Source organism: Urocampus carinirostris, chromosome 18, assembly GCF_059441175.1.
Source record: "Urocampus carinirostris isolate Australia breed hairy pipefish chromosome 18, RoL_Ucar_1.0, whole genome shotgun sequence".
Classification (NCBI taxonomy): Eukaryota; Metazoa; Chordata; class Actinopteri; order Syngnathiformes; family Syngnathidae; genus Urocampus; species Urocampus carinirostris.
This window is the reverse complement of record NC_142366.1, coordinates 15112115-15127467: the sequence shown is the minus strand read 5'-3', so window position 1 is coordinate 15127467 and position 15353 is coordinate 15112115.

Here is a 15353-nt window from a genome sequence, read left to right as displayed (position 1 = left end):
TTTTGAAATAAAAAAGAAATAATGTAGTATTTTTGTCACATTACTTTGGTTATATTTCTGTAGTATTTCTGTGGTAACATTTCTGTAATATTTCTGTAGTTCTATTTTAGTAAGATTACTGTTGGAGATTTACCGAAGTGTTTTTGTTGTATTACTGTATTTTAATGTATTTTTGTAGTATTTAATATTTTTGTAAAATACTGTATTAGTAGTCTTTAAGTTGTAGTATTTTTGTTGTTTTCTGTAGTCTTTTGTGTAGCATTCCTGTAGTAATAGTAGTGCAGCATTTATTACTGTGTTTTATTTATCTATTTTTGTATTATATAGTACTAGAATAGTAGTACTGTATTTTGGTATAATAGTATCTCAATTTTAGTATTTTTTGTAGTATTTATTCCAGTAGTATTATTTTGGTATTTCTGTAGTCTCTGCAGCCCTTTGGAACTTTTGGGAGTTTTTTAATATTGTTTGTGATATTTTTGCAATTCGTCTGTAATAGTATTTGGTTTTGTAGTATTACTGTTGTACTATGTTTTTTGTGTTATGTAGTATTTTGTGTTGGATTTCTGTAGTAATAGTATTGCAGCAGATATTACTGTACAATTATTTTTCTATTATTGTATTATAGTACTGCAATAGTAGTATTTTGGTATTATAGTATCTCAATAATAGTATTTTTTGTAGTATTTATTTCTGTAGTATTATTTTTGTATTTCTGTAGTCTGTGCAGCCCTTTGGGATTTTAGTTTTGCAGAATTGTTTGTGATATTTTTGTAATATGTCTGTAGTAGTATTTTATATTATAGTATTTAGGTTGTAGTGTTATTGTTGTTTTTCTGTAATGTTTTGTGTTGGATTTCTGTAGTAATATTATTGCAGCCGATATTACTGTACAATTATTTTTTAATTTTTGAATAATAGTACTAGAGTAGTAGTATTTTGGTATTATAGTATCTCAATAATAGTTTTTTTTTAGTATTTATTTCTGTAGTATTATTTTTGTATTTCTGTAGTCTGTGCAGCCCTTTGGGATTTTAGTATTGTAGTATTGTTTATGATATTTTTGTAATATGTCTGTAAACGTATTTGGTTTTGTAGTATTACTGTTGTAGAATATTTGTTGTGTTTCTGTAGTATTTTGTGTTATATTTCTGTAGTAATAGTATTGCAGCATTTATTTCTGTACTATTATTTTTCTATTTTTGTTTTATAGTATTACGATAGTAGTATTTTTACATTTTACGATTATAGCATCATAATAGTATTTTTTGTAGTATTTATTTCAGTGGTATTATTTTTTGTATTTCCCTAGTCCGTGCAGCCCTTTGAGACTATTTAGTTCTGTTGTATTGTTTGTGATATTTTTGTAATATGTCCGTAATAGTATTTGGTTTTGTAGTATTACTGTTGTTGTATGTTTGTTGTGTTTCTGTAGTATTTTTTGTTGTTTTCATGATTAGGGTAAAATAATGCAATAGCTGCCCATTTTAAGCAAAAAAATGGACACTTTTTTAGTACTTTTTGACTATTTTTAATGCTAGGTTAATATTTTGTTTCGTCTAATTTTTAGTATTTTCTTAAAAAATTCTCGATTTTATTGAATATGTAATTATATTTTTCAAAAAATGTTTTTTAAATTAAGATTTTTTTTTTTTTTTTTTACTTAATTCTGTCAATTTTATCCAACATTTGTTAAAAAAAATCCCCGGGATTTAAATGATGATGTAATTGTGCTTGCTCCCATCCGTCAAATCATTTCTCCCCTTTTAATGACCCAGGAAGTAAAAACAGATCCACTTGACCCCCGCGTGATCCTGTTGACCGTGACCACCGGACCCAAGGGAGAGCAGAGGTCAAAGTTGAGAGTCTCCTGAAGTGCTCGTGATGTGTTTAAGGACCCCCTTCCCATCCTTACTTATCTAAAAAATTCATGATGCAGCCCAACAGCCTGTTTAAGAGGCTGTCGTCACCTCCTGCTAGCTAGCTAGCTAGCTAGCTTCCAATTTTCTGGTGTCTGACCAAGCTAAAAGAAACGTAGCCTGGTTTATTATAGTTTGCCGGATACAAAGAAATCTTCCAAATGGCTACCCTGGTTAAGTTGCATGGCCGTAACCGACCGAGGAGTGGGACTAGAATGTAAAACAAGGAGACTATTTAGGGCAAAGAAATCCTCTAAGGGTAATTGAAAGTTTCAAAATCGGTTTCATTTTTAATCCGCCGTCCCTCGCCCCTATCTGCATCCGCCTGCTACTCCACTGTACCAGCTCAACTCACGTCACACCAAAGGTAAATCAGATTAAAAAAAAATTTTTACACTTATATTTATTTAGAATGTTATCTAATCACATGTATGTATTTAACACATACAATAGTATAGTCGAGTAAATATTGTTTTTTTATTATATATATATATATATATATATATATATATATATATATATATTTTTAAATGTTTTGTGGATCATAATTACCGTATGTTTCTAGCCCCTGCTATATAAATTTGGCTGTATTTGGTTAGGAGGAAGCCGCGCGTCTTTTACCCCAACACTGAGGATGAACATTTTGGGGGATTTAGTGATTTGGAGTTGGACTTGAAGTTAAAGTGTGGTAAGAATTTTCTTTATCTAAATAAAGGAAGGAAGGAAGGAAGTGAAGAAAAAAGGAAGGAAGGAAGTGCAGGAAGGAAGGAAGTGAAGAAAAAAGGAAGGAAGGAAGTGCAGAAAAAAAGGAAGGAAGGAAGGAAGGAAGGAAGTGCAGAAAAAAGGAAGGAAGGAAGGAAGGAAGGAAGGATGTGCAGAAAAAAGCAAGGAAGGAAGGAATGAAGAAAGTGCAGAAAAAAGGAAGGAAGGAAGGAAGGAAGGATGTGCAGAAAAAAGCAAGGAAGGAAGGAATGAAGAAAGTGCAGAAAAAAGGAAGGAAGGAAGGAAGGAAGGAAGGAAGGGCAGAAAAAAGGAAGGAAGGAAAATTAAAAATGGCAAGACCAGCCTGACTTTTATAATTTACATTTTAAGCCTGAACCCAACCCAAATTTCGGGGTGGGTTTGGATGGGGTTCAGGCCTGGGCCCAAGATCTTACCTCTAGACTGGATCTAACTGAATTCTGCAGCTGGTATGATAAGGTTAAGCAGGCTCAAGGGCAGACTCATCAGAACACCACTGAGGAACATTGCTGGGATAGTACTGAACGAAAGGATACATTGAAATATGAAATGAACACTACTAAATGAATAGTTCTCAACATCATGATGTGATGATAGATAGATAGATAGATAGATAGATACTTTGTTCATCCCCGAAGGGAAATTCACATTTCCAGCAGCATCCCTGAGCTGAAAACAATCGAGAACAATCGAAAATAACACGGGAGCTGCTGGAGTGGCTGCCATTCGTGACGGCGCCGGAAGAAAAGATTCAATTTGAATCATGTACAAACAAACAAACAATTGAATCATGTACAAACAAACAAAATATTCATGTTTCAATAAGTGGAGTGTTAATAAAATGGGGGGAAAATAATTTCTGATACTGATATAACCAGGTAAAACTAATTTTAAGTTACCTGTCCAAATGAATGTTGTGCCATCTCACCTTTCCCACTCTCTCTCCTTCAGTTGACTTGCTGCTGCTCGCTCCTGAAACTAATACTTACCTCTTTGTGTATTGTGCAGTCCCTTATATGTCAACTTGATGGTGAACCCTAATTCGCTATAAAACATCTTCCTGATCACTGAGTAGAGCACTCCTGCGGCCTTGGATAAGTAATCGGAGCATGTATGAATCAAAGAAAACTATTTTCTCGCTTGTTGTCAATTGAATATTAAAATAACATAGCTGGAAAACGTACGAACAATCTGACGTCTCTTTGTGCTAATCTGTAACAAAACAAAGACCCCCTACCGTAGAATATCCCCCACAAGCCTCGGCTTTTCCCCACAAACCTACATTCTTGTCAATCCATTTGAAAGGGTCATAAAGAAGCTTAGTGTGTGGCATGTGCGCGCTAATGTGCAGCGCTAGTTGAAGCTAAAGATGCCATATGCTAAAAGCGCTAGCGTTACAGCTCCGGTTGCAAAGCGGCCACACGCGCTCCGTTCTCAAGTTTTCTCAGCCATCGACCTGTTTACTTTTTTTTCTTCTCTTTTTTTTAAGGATCTGATTCACGCAGACAGTCGGCATCGATTCATCGGCCGGACATGGCGTCAATTCATTAGCGCTGTTTTGACATCTGCACCCCCCGCTTTCTCGAGAAAAGGACTCCATCAGCACTCTTAATTAAAACAAAGCAGGGAGGTAAAGAAGCGAATAGAAACGATACATCCAAGGACGAGAGCGCTGCTATCGAGCGGCGAGCTAATAGAAGCGAAGTACGGTAAAAGCCGTTCGGTATTTCTCATAATGTCGCGGACGAGAGGGGAAAAAAGAGGGAAAAATTGCAGAGGTCGGCGTTTGTTTTCTGCACTTCAGACAAGTTTGGCTTGCGGAGGATTTAATGGGGCCGCTAAGTGGGGATAAGGAGTGTGGTAACCTTGAATTTTAATGGCTTCGGAAGTTGGGAAAGTATAGTGCCTTGCAAAAGTATTGCCCCCTCTCCCCTAAGAAATTTTTGACATTGTACGCTAATAAAAGACAAAAGAAACTAAATATGAATAAAATGACTAAATTTTGTGCAGGCTTGGGGAGTGACGGAATATATGGAACAGCAAAAATGATGTTGGCAAGCTGTTTCATTTTGTTTCTGTCGCATTTTATGTTGGTTTTGCCGGAGATCAAAGAGATCAAAGCCAGGAGAGAAAGCTTACCACGTGTTGTGAGTCATCATTTTATTCATATTTAGTTTCTTTTGTCTTTTATTAGCATATTTGGTATTGGAGTAATCCAAAAGTAATTGAAAGTAATCAAGGTAAAGTAACCCTACCCAACCCTGATTATTGACATTCAGACACTGTATTGTTTTGAAACAAAAAAAAAAGGTTGATGAAATAATATGCTCTATAACGTTAAAAGTCACACTGAATGATAAAGCATAGTACTGAAAAACAAAACTACACATTAGGCGTTGACATTCTGTGTCAGGACCCACTTGCGTTGCGTTTCTCACAAGTTTTATTGGAAGAAAGAAAAAGGGTTGCGCCCACGATCCGGTGATCGCTGGTCACAGGGAGTGGGTCGCTCTGAACGCGGAAGTGGCACTCCTGTGGCGAGCGTTGGCAGTGTCGGGGACAAAAAAATGGGTCAGTAGCCGGGATAGGAGAGCCAAAAACGTGGTCGAGATCAGCAACGAGTCGAAAGCCAGGAGAGGAGAGTAGACGTGGTCGAGATAAAAAACGGATCGTTATTTGAGACAAAAAAGCAGACGTGGTTGAGATCAAAATAGGTCGTAATTCGGGACGGTAGAGCAGACGTGGTCGAGATCAAAACAGTTCGTAGCGGGAGACAAACAGGAGCAAAAAAACAGGACAGGCGAAAAGGGGCTTGCTGTGTAAAAACAGAGATTCACAGACGTATGGACAAAAGGATGCAGGCCAAACAGGATTAATATTTATTGAATTGTCATGATTACTGATGTCACTTAGCTGTGCCCGCTCATTTGGTGCCAACTGCCGCAGGTTATGATTGGCTTCCTGTCACTATTTGAACCCAGTCCTGTCAATCCCCTGTTGTCAGTCCGTCTGCGAACCTTAGTGTATACTAGGCAAGCCTTTTTCGGTCCTGACTCCCACCTGTCCCGTTTTTGCTCCCTTCTGTCTCCGGCTACGACCTGTTTTGATACAGACCACATCTGCTCTCCCGTCCCGGCTTACGACGTCTTTTTGTCCCCGACTACGTCTACTCTCCCGTTCTGGATTACGACTCGTTTCCGACCCCGACAACGCCTTGCTCTCCCAGTCCTGGCTACCGACCAGTTTTTCCGTCCCTGACATCGCCATTGCTCGCTACGGAAGATCCACTTCCGTGTTCCGATCACAATCAGAGTACGAGAGCGTCTTGCACCCCGCGTCCCGCGTCCCGTGGATCGTGGTATATTGTCATAGTACTGAAAAACAAAGCTACACATTAGGCATTGACATTCTGTGGTCTCTGAAGCCCTTTGAGACTGCTTGTGATTAAGGGCATCACAAATAGACAGGACTTGACTTGACTATAAAGATAAATAAAGTAAAGTTTTACTTACTTTTGGAAGATGGGCTTCGAGAGTTCCTCCAAGCATTTTCTCAACCGCATCAAGCTTTCTTATTCCACTTTGATTTCAAATGAAACAGCTTGCCTCTTCTTTACACTTTACACCAACCATATTGAATGGATGCACGCGATATTAAACAATTAAAAACGTCAAAGTTCTTAGCGCACTGGAGATACAGTATAGAATGTTTACACACGAACTAGGAATTAGAAGACTGATTTCTTCTTCGGGGTGGATGCTGGGTGACCTCTCACAGCGCCACACGCTGGTAGCGGCGGAAAGAAGCACTACAGTAATGTCCTGTACTCGGAAAAAGGTGCACATAAAACGATATCTAACTTACAGCAATGTCCGGATATTTTTCGACATCCCGAAAAAAATGTTTGTACCTACCGTTTTTCGTATTTCGAATGGTCGTAAGAAATGTTCCCTCTAAGCTCCGTGCGTGCGCAATCGCGCACTCCCCGCACATTCTCAGCGTACAAGAAAATCTATCCAGCGCAATGTTCCCTCTAAGCTGCGTATGTGCGCAATTGCGCACTACCCAGAGCTTTTCCGCGCACAAGAAAATCTTGCCAGCTCACAAAAATGAGGGCTCAAAATTGCTAATTAAGAAGCGAATTAAGTCAAAGTTACAGTGCATGAAGGTAAAAATACACGGGGTTCCCTGACGCTGTGTTCTAATTGCGGTATTTTGATGTCAATGTCAAAGTAGAACGAAGTTGAGTAAAGTCAGTAGAGTTTTTCGAGAACCGGCTTCTTCGGCTCGGCTCACTAAAAGGAACCGGCTCTTTCGGGTCCTAAGCGGCTCCTCGGGTTGTTTTTGCTTCTTTCATACCTATATGACCAAATATTATGTAAAATTATGCACAAAACGACTTAAAGGAAGAGGGAATGAAAAAGTAGTGAACAACTGAGAAAAAAAAACAAAAGGAAAAGAAAAAAGAAGGAAAATTCAGAAAAAAGCCAGAAAAAAAGAAAAGAAAGAAACAAAGGAAGAAAAGTAAATAGAGAACAAAAAGAAAAAAGTAACAGCTGGGAAAAAATAAACACAATGAGTTTTTTTTAAAGGAATAAAAAAAAAGAAAAGAAAAAAAAACAGGGAAAAAGAAGATTTTTTTTTGTGTGGCATTCAAATAATTTCCAATTATACCAAGTCAATCAATATTTTACTTCCACTAAAAAATGTGATTAAACACAGTTGTGTATCGTGCAACCGACTAAATAAGCCCCCAAAAATGTTGATATTATGCGACAAAATGTCAGGAAATAAAAGGAAATGGATATCTTGTGAAAGAATTGTAAGAACAAACGACATTTGTAGGCCGCACAACCTTTGCAATAGTACATGAGTCAATTCATTCAAAAGAGAAACTCAGCAAAATGTAACGTTATGTCAAGTTTTGGACATGTTTGATCATTAATTATCTTGCCACACTCGGGATTATGGTTGCTCACTGTTGTTTCAAGCGTTGCTCACCGACTTTGTGTGAACGCTCAGATCCGTGGAAAATTACAGGAAACATTGGTCGTAAGTAGGGGAGTGTCTGTATTTCAAACATTAAAGATAAGAAAAATAGTTTAAGAGAATCAACAACATGTGGGATAAAATCGCGAAAAGAAAGCTTTAATAAACATTTTATATTGCGGTAAACAAAAGAAACAGGAACAAATGTGAATTCTGTCCAGTTTAAGATGAATGTACTCAGTAGATTCGTCAATATCACAACTGGAGAGAAACAAAAAACGGGATAGTGTGTTATATTGTGTCGTTTTAAGAGGAGACTTTATGTAGTATGACATGGATGTCACCTTCCGAACGCTCCCATTGGCCGGCAAATGATCTCCAATGATGAGGGCCGATTCCTGAAAAGCCCCAGTAGAGCGGAGAAAAAAAGCCCCGTGGGGAATAAAGCTTTTTTGTGACCTTTCCTCATCTGCCGCGTCGCCTGGTGGTCTCGCAAGTAAAAGGAGACGGACGGGTTTTTTTGGAGTTTGACCCGAAACCTTGAAAGGATTTTTTTTTCTTTCGGTCCCGGGAGAACAGAAGTCATTTGTTTTGATCGGACGCAAACTTTAGTCATTACTTTGTACTAATGGAAAGTAAATATTGACCATTAGCTGGTGAGATCCCATCAAAAGATCTGACTTTGTGATGAAAATATTTAAAATATTGAAAATTTTTGCATACAGTAAACCCCCTACCCCAGATTTGACAACCCTCTACATAACTTCAGCAAATTCCAAGGACTAAATCACAGGTGCAAAACAGGTGGCCCGCGGGCCAGATCAGGCCCGCTAAGGGATTGAATACGGCCCGCGAAACAACACCTAGAGAAGCGCAAGAGAAAAACAAGTTGCAGGTTGAAATATGTCCACTTGATGTTGCCAAAGCCAGGTGGCTCTCACAAAGACACTGCACTTGTATTTATTTACCTCTCTCTCTCTCTCTCTCTCTTTTTTCCACCCCTTTTCTCCCACTCTTTGTCTCTTTCTCTCTCTGTGTCTTTTTAACTTAATTTGCTCTAACTTCCTTTTTTCCTTTTCTCTCTTTTCTCTTTTTCTCTTCCCACCCGTCGCGCTTTCTTTTCTCTTTTCTCTCCTTCTGTCTTTCCATTTCTCTTTGGATTTCTTTCTTCCTCTCCCTTTCTTTTCCCCTCTCTGACGACTCTTTTTATCTCTTTTGTTTCTCACGCTCTCTCCCGCTCTCCCTTTTTTTCCTTTCTTTGTCCCGCCCTCTCTCTTTTTCCCTCCCTCTCTCTCTTATTTCTTTATCTCTTTTTCTTTCTCTTTAATCTACTAGTCCGGCCCCCGACAGGATATTTGTTCTATTGTGTGGCCCGGAGTTAAAATGAGTTTGACACCCCTGGACTAAATTAAAATCTCTTCTTTCCAGTGATAAACTCTTCTGTGATTTTCCCAACACTTTATCTTTGTTTCACTTAGATCAATGGAAGATATTTACCGTATTTTGCTTTTTGTATTTGTTGAGGTCTGAAGCACCTCCGTCCAGAAGAGGGCGCCCAATCAATTTGTAAATAGGACACCCCTCACCTGTCCCTAAATAGCCTGACCTTTTATAAGGACATTTTGAACAGCACCCATTGTTGGGGGATTTTCATTTCTGACATGTTTTCTACCATCACTTTTTCCAATGGTATCCTGATTTGTGAGGTTTGTTTTTGTTGCTTCTGACTGTTATTTTTGTCATGATTACTGATTCGGGGCACCTATGGCTGCCCCGTTGGCGCCAATAGGCCTTGTCGCTGATTGGCTCCTTGCCACTTTTTAAACCCCCCGGCTCCCTGTTACCGGCGTCAGACCGTTTGCGAACCTATTCTCCCAGCTAGGTAAGCTTACCTTCCGACATTTTCCTGCCCTGTTTTCTCCTGCCTGATACCTGTTGCCGACCTTTTTCTGGACCCGTTCTGCCCTGCTCTTCCGTCCCGACCATCGACCTGTTTTGCCCTGTTTCCTGCCCGATACCTGTTGCCGACCTCTTTTCCGGACTCGATACAGCCCTTGCTCTCCCGTCCCGGCTATCGACCAGTATCCCTGCTGCCTACGATTATCCTCGCTTGACACGGAAGTGCCACTTCCGGGTTCCTGCCACCTGCAACCTGTGTCCGTCGATCATCGGATCGTGGAAGCAAGCACTGCTCTCTCTTTTTATCAATAAAACTGAGTAAACGAACGCTACTGGGTCCTGTCTCCGTTTCTGGCTTGTGACAATTTTGTTATTAAATGCCATCTCTTTTGAGCTACAAAAACAAACAAAACAAACCTTGGAAAGCAGGATGTACTGGAAAAAGGTGAGCTTATTTACAGTTAGCGCTGTAAGATGATAAAATAAAATAAAGGCACTAAAAGTGTCACGTTCAGAACAGAAGGTAGACACAATCGCGTAATGTTTACTCACAAGTTTATTGAAATATAGAGGAAACTCAGCGCCAGCGATCTGGTGCTCACTGGACCCGGGAAGCAAGCCGCTCACGGGATCGGATCGTGTTCGAAATGCGGAAGTGGATCTTCCGGAGCGGGAGATCGTAGCGTAGTTAGATGGAAAACAGGTCGTAAGTCGGGACGGGAGATCAGAAGGTGGTCGGGGTCAAAAAAACGGGTCGTTTGCCGGGACGGGAGATCAAAACGTGGTCTGGGTCAAACAACGGGTTATAGCAGAAGAAAAATGGAGAAATCGGGAACGGACGAGTGGAAAACGGGTGACAAAACGGAACCGCCTGGAGTCAGAGTAAAAAAATGCGAACAGAGGTTCGCAGACGGACTGACAAAGGGCGAGTGAAAGCACTGAGCCTAAATAGGAGGGGGAACCAATCAGGTAACTAGCGGTAACTGGTGCCAAACGAGCAGGCACAGGTGAGTGCAATCAATAACCATGACAAAAAGGAAATAACATCACTAATGTAAGCTATCACTCATACTTCCTTTTGTTTTCCTGCATTTTTTAAGTACCAGATATGATGTCACAAAAATCGATTACAGGGAGAAAAGTCTATTTTAGAAAACACCAATAATAAAATCATGATATATATACATTATTTTTTGTCCCATCCTTAATAGTAAGAATATAAGAGAAGTTTGATACAATTTATTTTTTAGTACTCAACTCTTCAGTGTAGTACTTGCAGATATAGACGACTGATACCTCTATGAAACTATTTCCTGGATTTAAAAAACTTCTATGAGCAAATACAACAACCCCCTCTCTGTAATCAGACCCCTGCGACATAGATACTTTTTACGTTGGCATTAAAAATGGCAGGATTTTGATGCCTGGTAGAGCAAAAACGACAATGGAAAATTACTGAAATACTAAATTGTTGGACTATAAGGCGCACCTAAAAATTTGCCAGAAATTCCAAAGTCTGTGTTCATACTGTAGTGAATTCATAATCCCAAAGGTGAGAACCACCAGGAAAAGTATGTGTGTGTCTGTGTGTGGAGTGTAGCTTTGGAACGGATTGCAAGACAAGATCAAATGGTGTCCAACTATTCATTTGTACAGGTTTAGATACAATGGAACATTCCTGGCGGAATACAGAGATGAGGAGGATGGGGTATGAGTGGTGCAGGAGATTGGGAATAGTGCGTCTAGTTAACTTTGCGTTATTGTTGCTATTCTTATATCAAAAATGTTATTATTAATATCATTACATTTGTTGTTATATATTTGGTATATTTGGTGGGGAAGATGAAGGCGTAGGTAATATAAGCATTTGCTTCTTCTACCCCTTTTCGAACATACAGTGGAACCTCGGTTCTCGACCATAATCCGTTCCAGAACCCTGTTCGAAAACCTGTTCGATCACCGAAATCATTTTTCCCATTAAAAATAATGTAAATCGTTTTAATCCGTTCCAACACCCTAAATATTAACATAAACATGAAGCTAACCCAGGCTAATCGTACGTTCGCGTTAGCGTAATCTTCCGTACGAAAGATTACGCTAACATGAACGTGTAAAAATAAAAGGATAAAGAAAAGAATTATGAATAGGATTTCTTACCTTTGTGGTGGTCAGCAGAAGGCGCAGGTGGACGGTGGAGCTATTATTTCTTTCTTAAATGCAATAGTTGTACGCACTACTTTTCTTTTTTCACCTGTAGCAACTTTTCTGCTTGCACTGACTTTCTTCGGAGGCATAATTAGGGGCTAAAACACTTTGTACACCTATATTAAAAGCGAAAGCAAAACGAAGTACGTCCGCACGCGATAACAGTTGGTCAGGAAAAGAGCGATCACACCCGTACGCCGCTCAGCATCGCACCCTAGCGTACGCACTCACGCATTACCGGCGTTCGAACTCCGATTTTTTGACCCAACAGCGAAGCAAGAATTTCTCAAAATTTTTGTTTGGACTCCGATTTGTTCGAACTGAGAGGCGGTCGAAAACCGAGGTTCCACTGTATTACGTAACGTTTTTTGGTTGTTAAATTATTGTTTTTGTTCTGTTTTTATTTTGATGTTCAAATAAAGTTTTCATTCATTCATTCATTCATACTCTAGTGCGCCTTAAAGTCCGGAAATGATGGTATCTCAGTTACTTCCCTTTGTGTTTTTTTGTGCTACTAGGCATCGAAATCCCGCCGTTTTGAACCCAAACGGGAACAGTATCGGTGTCGCAGGTCCGATTACAAAGGAAGACGTAAGGGAGGGGAGGGAAGCTTTTAAAGCCTTTACAACTGAGCCTAATCCATCCCGATCAATACACCTGTACTCCGTTCCCCGTATAGGCGACGCAAGCTAATCATGCGTCTCTCCGTCTTTACGTTTTTTCTTTCGAGGTCCGGTACGTTATCGATCGACGGGGCCGAGTTAATAAGCTCGGGAGTCATCCATCAGCGAGGTAGAGACTGGAACGGGCCTTAATCAAGACGTCAGTCGCCGTGACGACGGTAATTAAAAACGGGGGAGAAAATCACGAAAAAGGGAACGAGGAGAAGGGAAGGGAAGATAGAGAACGTCCGTTTTTTTTTAATTGGCTCGGGTTAAGTCGGGAATTACGATCCGATCGGAGAGATCGTGACGGGACATCCGTTTGGATAAACAACGAGGCGCTCTTTCTCCTCCTTAATGGGACAATAAACTCAGAGTGGCGGCCATATTTCATGGGGCAAAGACAAAGAGGATGAGCTCATTTGGGGTGAAATGACAGAGAGGTCACGGTGGCGGTTAGCTCGAAAGCTAACTTCTAAATGAAGAAGGAAGGGCTTTTTTTGTATTTTGTTGTGAGACGGTAAAAATAAAACTGACATAAGCAGTTCCTTTAAAGTATTATAACAGAATATTCTGCGCACAAATAAGCCGGAAGAGTGTTTTTCAACTGTGTGCCGCAGGAAATTGCCCGACTTTATCAAAAAGCATGACATTGTTCAGCGTCTTTGCTTTCTTTTATTGATCAGCAGGTTTGAGACTAGGTGGAAACATATGTTGGCCTGGAGCGGGATGGGCATGCCCAAGACACACCACAGGAAGTAGTGCCCCTAGGAGTGGTTAAAGGATTCACCCAAAGCTGTCGTGCATGATAGCAAGATGCTAACTTTGTGCATCTGTTTTTTTTTTTGCTTTTGTATGCTAACCTTAATGTTAAAAAGACGATATATAACTGCCTTTTTAGTTTTTTTTTTTTTTTTTTTTTAAGGAGCTGATCTTGAAAAAGAATAATGTGTACAAAATCCATACTAGTCTGCCGCTAGCTATCTATTACATTTCGGGGTGGACCCAATTCACGAAGAAGCAGGCTCAAAAAAGCATAATTGTTTGATAACGAAAACAATGTACGGAGTAACAAAGCAAGTCATCTCAAAACCTTGTGTCAAAACAGGAAAAAAAAACTAACAAAAAAAAGCAATAAACCAACCTAACATGTCAGTAATCCGACAACCTCTGCTGTCGGGCACAGTCAAGATAAAAAGTCTAAAAAAAAATGCACTTCAGGTGTGGCGTTAGGCGCAGGTGGGTGCTCCCCAGCCACTCCCCCCAGGGAAAGGGTGTGCTAGATCCGGACACGACACAAACATGTACAAAAGAACAATGCAAATTAACTGTAAGGTTCCCCATTGTATGTTAGCATTGAAGTAGCAATCGGTGTGAATAGCAGGGGTTCATTATTTTTTTTTTTGTCAAAAGAAATACTTTTCTCTGCAGGCAGTGCAAAAGGCAGCCCCCGATTTCCTCTGGGATTCCAACCGACGACCGCAATCTGCAACTCGTGATTGCCCAACACAAAAAAAGAACAACACAGGCGTGGCTAATAGAAGCCGCTAATCCGGCTTGTGTATGTGAAGTCCCAAAGAGCGAGTCAATTACGGCGCCTGGCCTCTGTGAGCTGCTCGTGAACGGTGGATAAGCGGGTCGATGGCCAGCAACCACAGAGGGTTTTGTTTAAGCCCGGCAATCATTAATGTGTGTTCTGTGCACGGACACGCGTGTGCACGCGCTGTGAAACTCCATCCTAGATAAAAAATTGCAGCTGCAAGAAGAAGAGTTGATATTTCTAGCTAGTTTAGCATATTTTAAAATTTCATTTTTTTGCCTGAATTTACGGTGTATATAATGCAAGGTTTTTGTGAGACCTGCTGCATTAGGATAAAAGCTTTTGTGACATGTTTTACTTGATTTTTTTTTTATATTTGAGTTTAAATTCTAGATTGGTGGGTGGGTAGACAGAAAGACAGACCGACAGACAGACAAACAGTGTAGATTAGGGGTCAGCAACCTTTTCGGTGCGGAGTGCCACTTTCAAATGTCCTTGTAAATCAGTGTGCCACACCAAGATTAATGACTCGCACAACAATTTTTTTGTATCCGACAGAGCTGTAATTTTTCACCATTCCAAATATAAAACATGGACACTGTATTCGTATAACTGACCAATTTATCTTCCACTATTCTTCTTCATTAATAAACTAAAAAATTAATGTGAGCAACATGTGGAAAGGCCTGTAGACATCCATGACTTCAACTTTTGACCACAAGAATCAACCATTATTCATCAACAATGAACTACAATCAAAAAACAAGTGATATGGACAGCTAACCATACCATTCATCAATGAAACTCTATTGCAAAAAATATCAAAACGTCTTTAAAGTACTCGCCATAATTAAATGGTTTTCCGTGCTTTGCCATGCAATGAGCAATATGATAGCTTGCTTCAGTGGTGGTGTTTTTAGTAGTGACAAAGGGTTTCAGGGTCCGTGTTTGTTTGCCGTACCTGGACACAGCGCGTTTTAAGGTCTCCGCCTTGTCAGACTCATCCTTGAATTCATGTTTAGGTTTTGTCTCGTAATCATGTTTAAAACTTGATGTGCGAGGTACAACGCTCTCAAGGCATAATGCACCAACAGCACGGTGATTTTTTTCTGCACAAAGCCCCAGTCATCTGTCCACGCTGGCTGAAAAGAACGACATTTTTTCGCTGGAGGAGCTGACGTGATTTATTTATTTATAGCACGCCTGTGTTTAGTTGGCTGGGTTAATACACAGATCTTTCCTCCGCTCCTCGGCGCTGCGCAGACACACGCTCACACACGGAGCAGAGGAGGGGCGCTACCGTAAAGCCTCCAAACAACACGGTGCGCAACTCAAAATGTCTAAATTTCAGGTAAAAATGCACATTTAAAAAAAAAAGAATCATTAGTATTTAGCCAT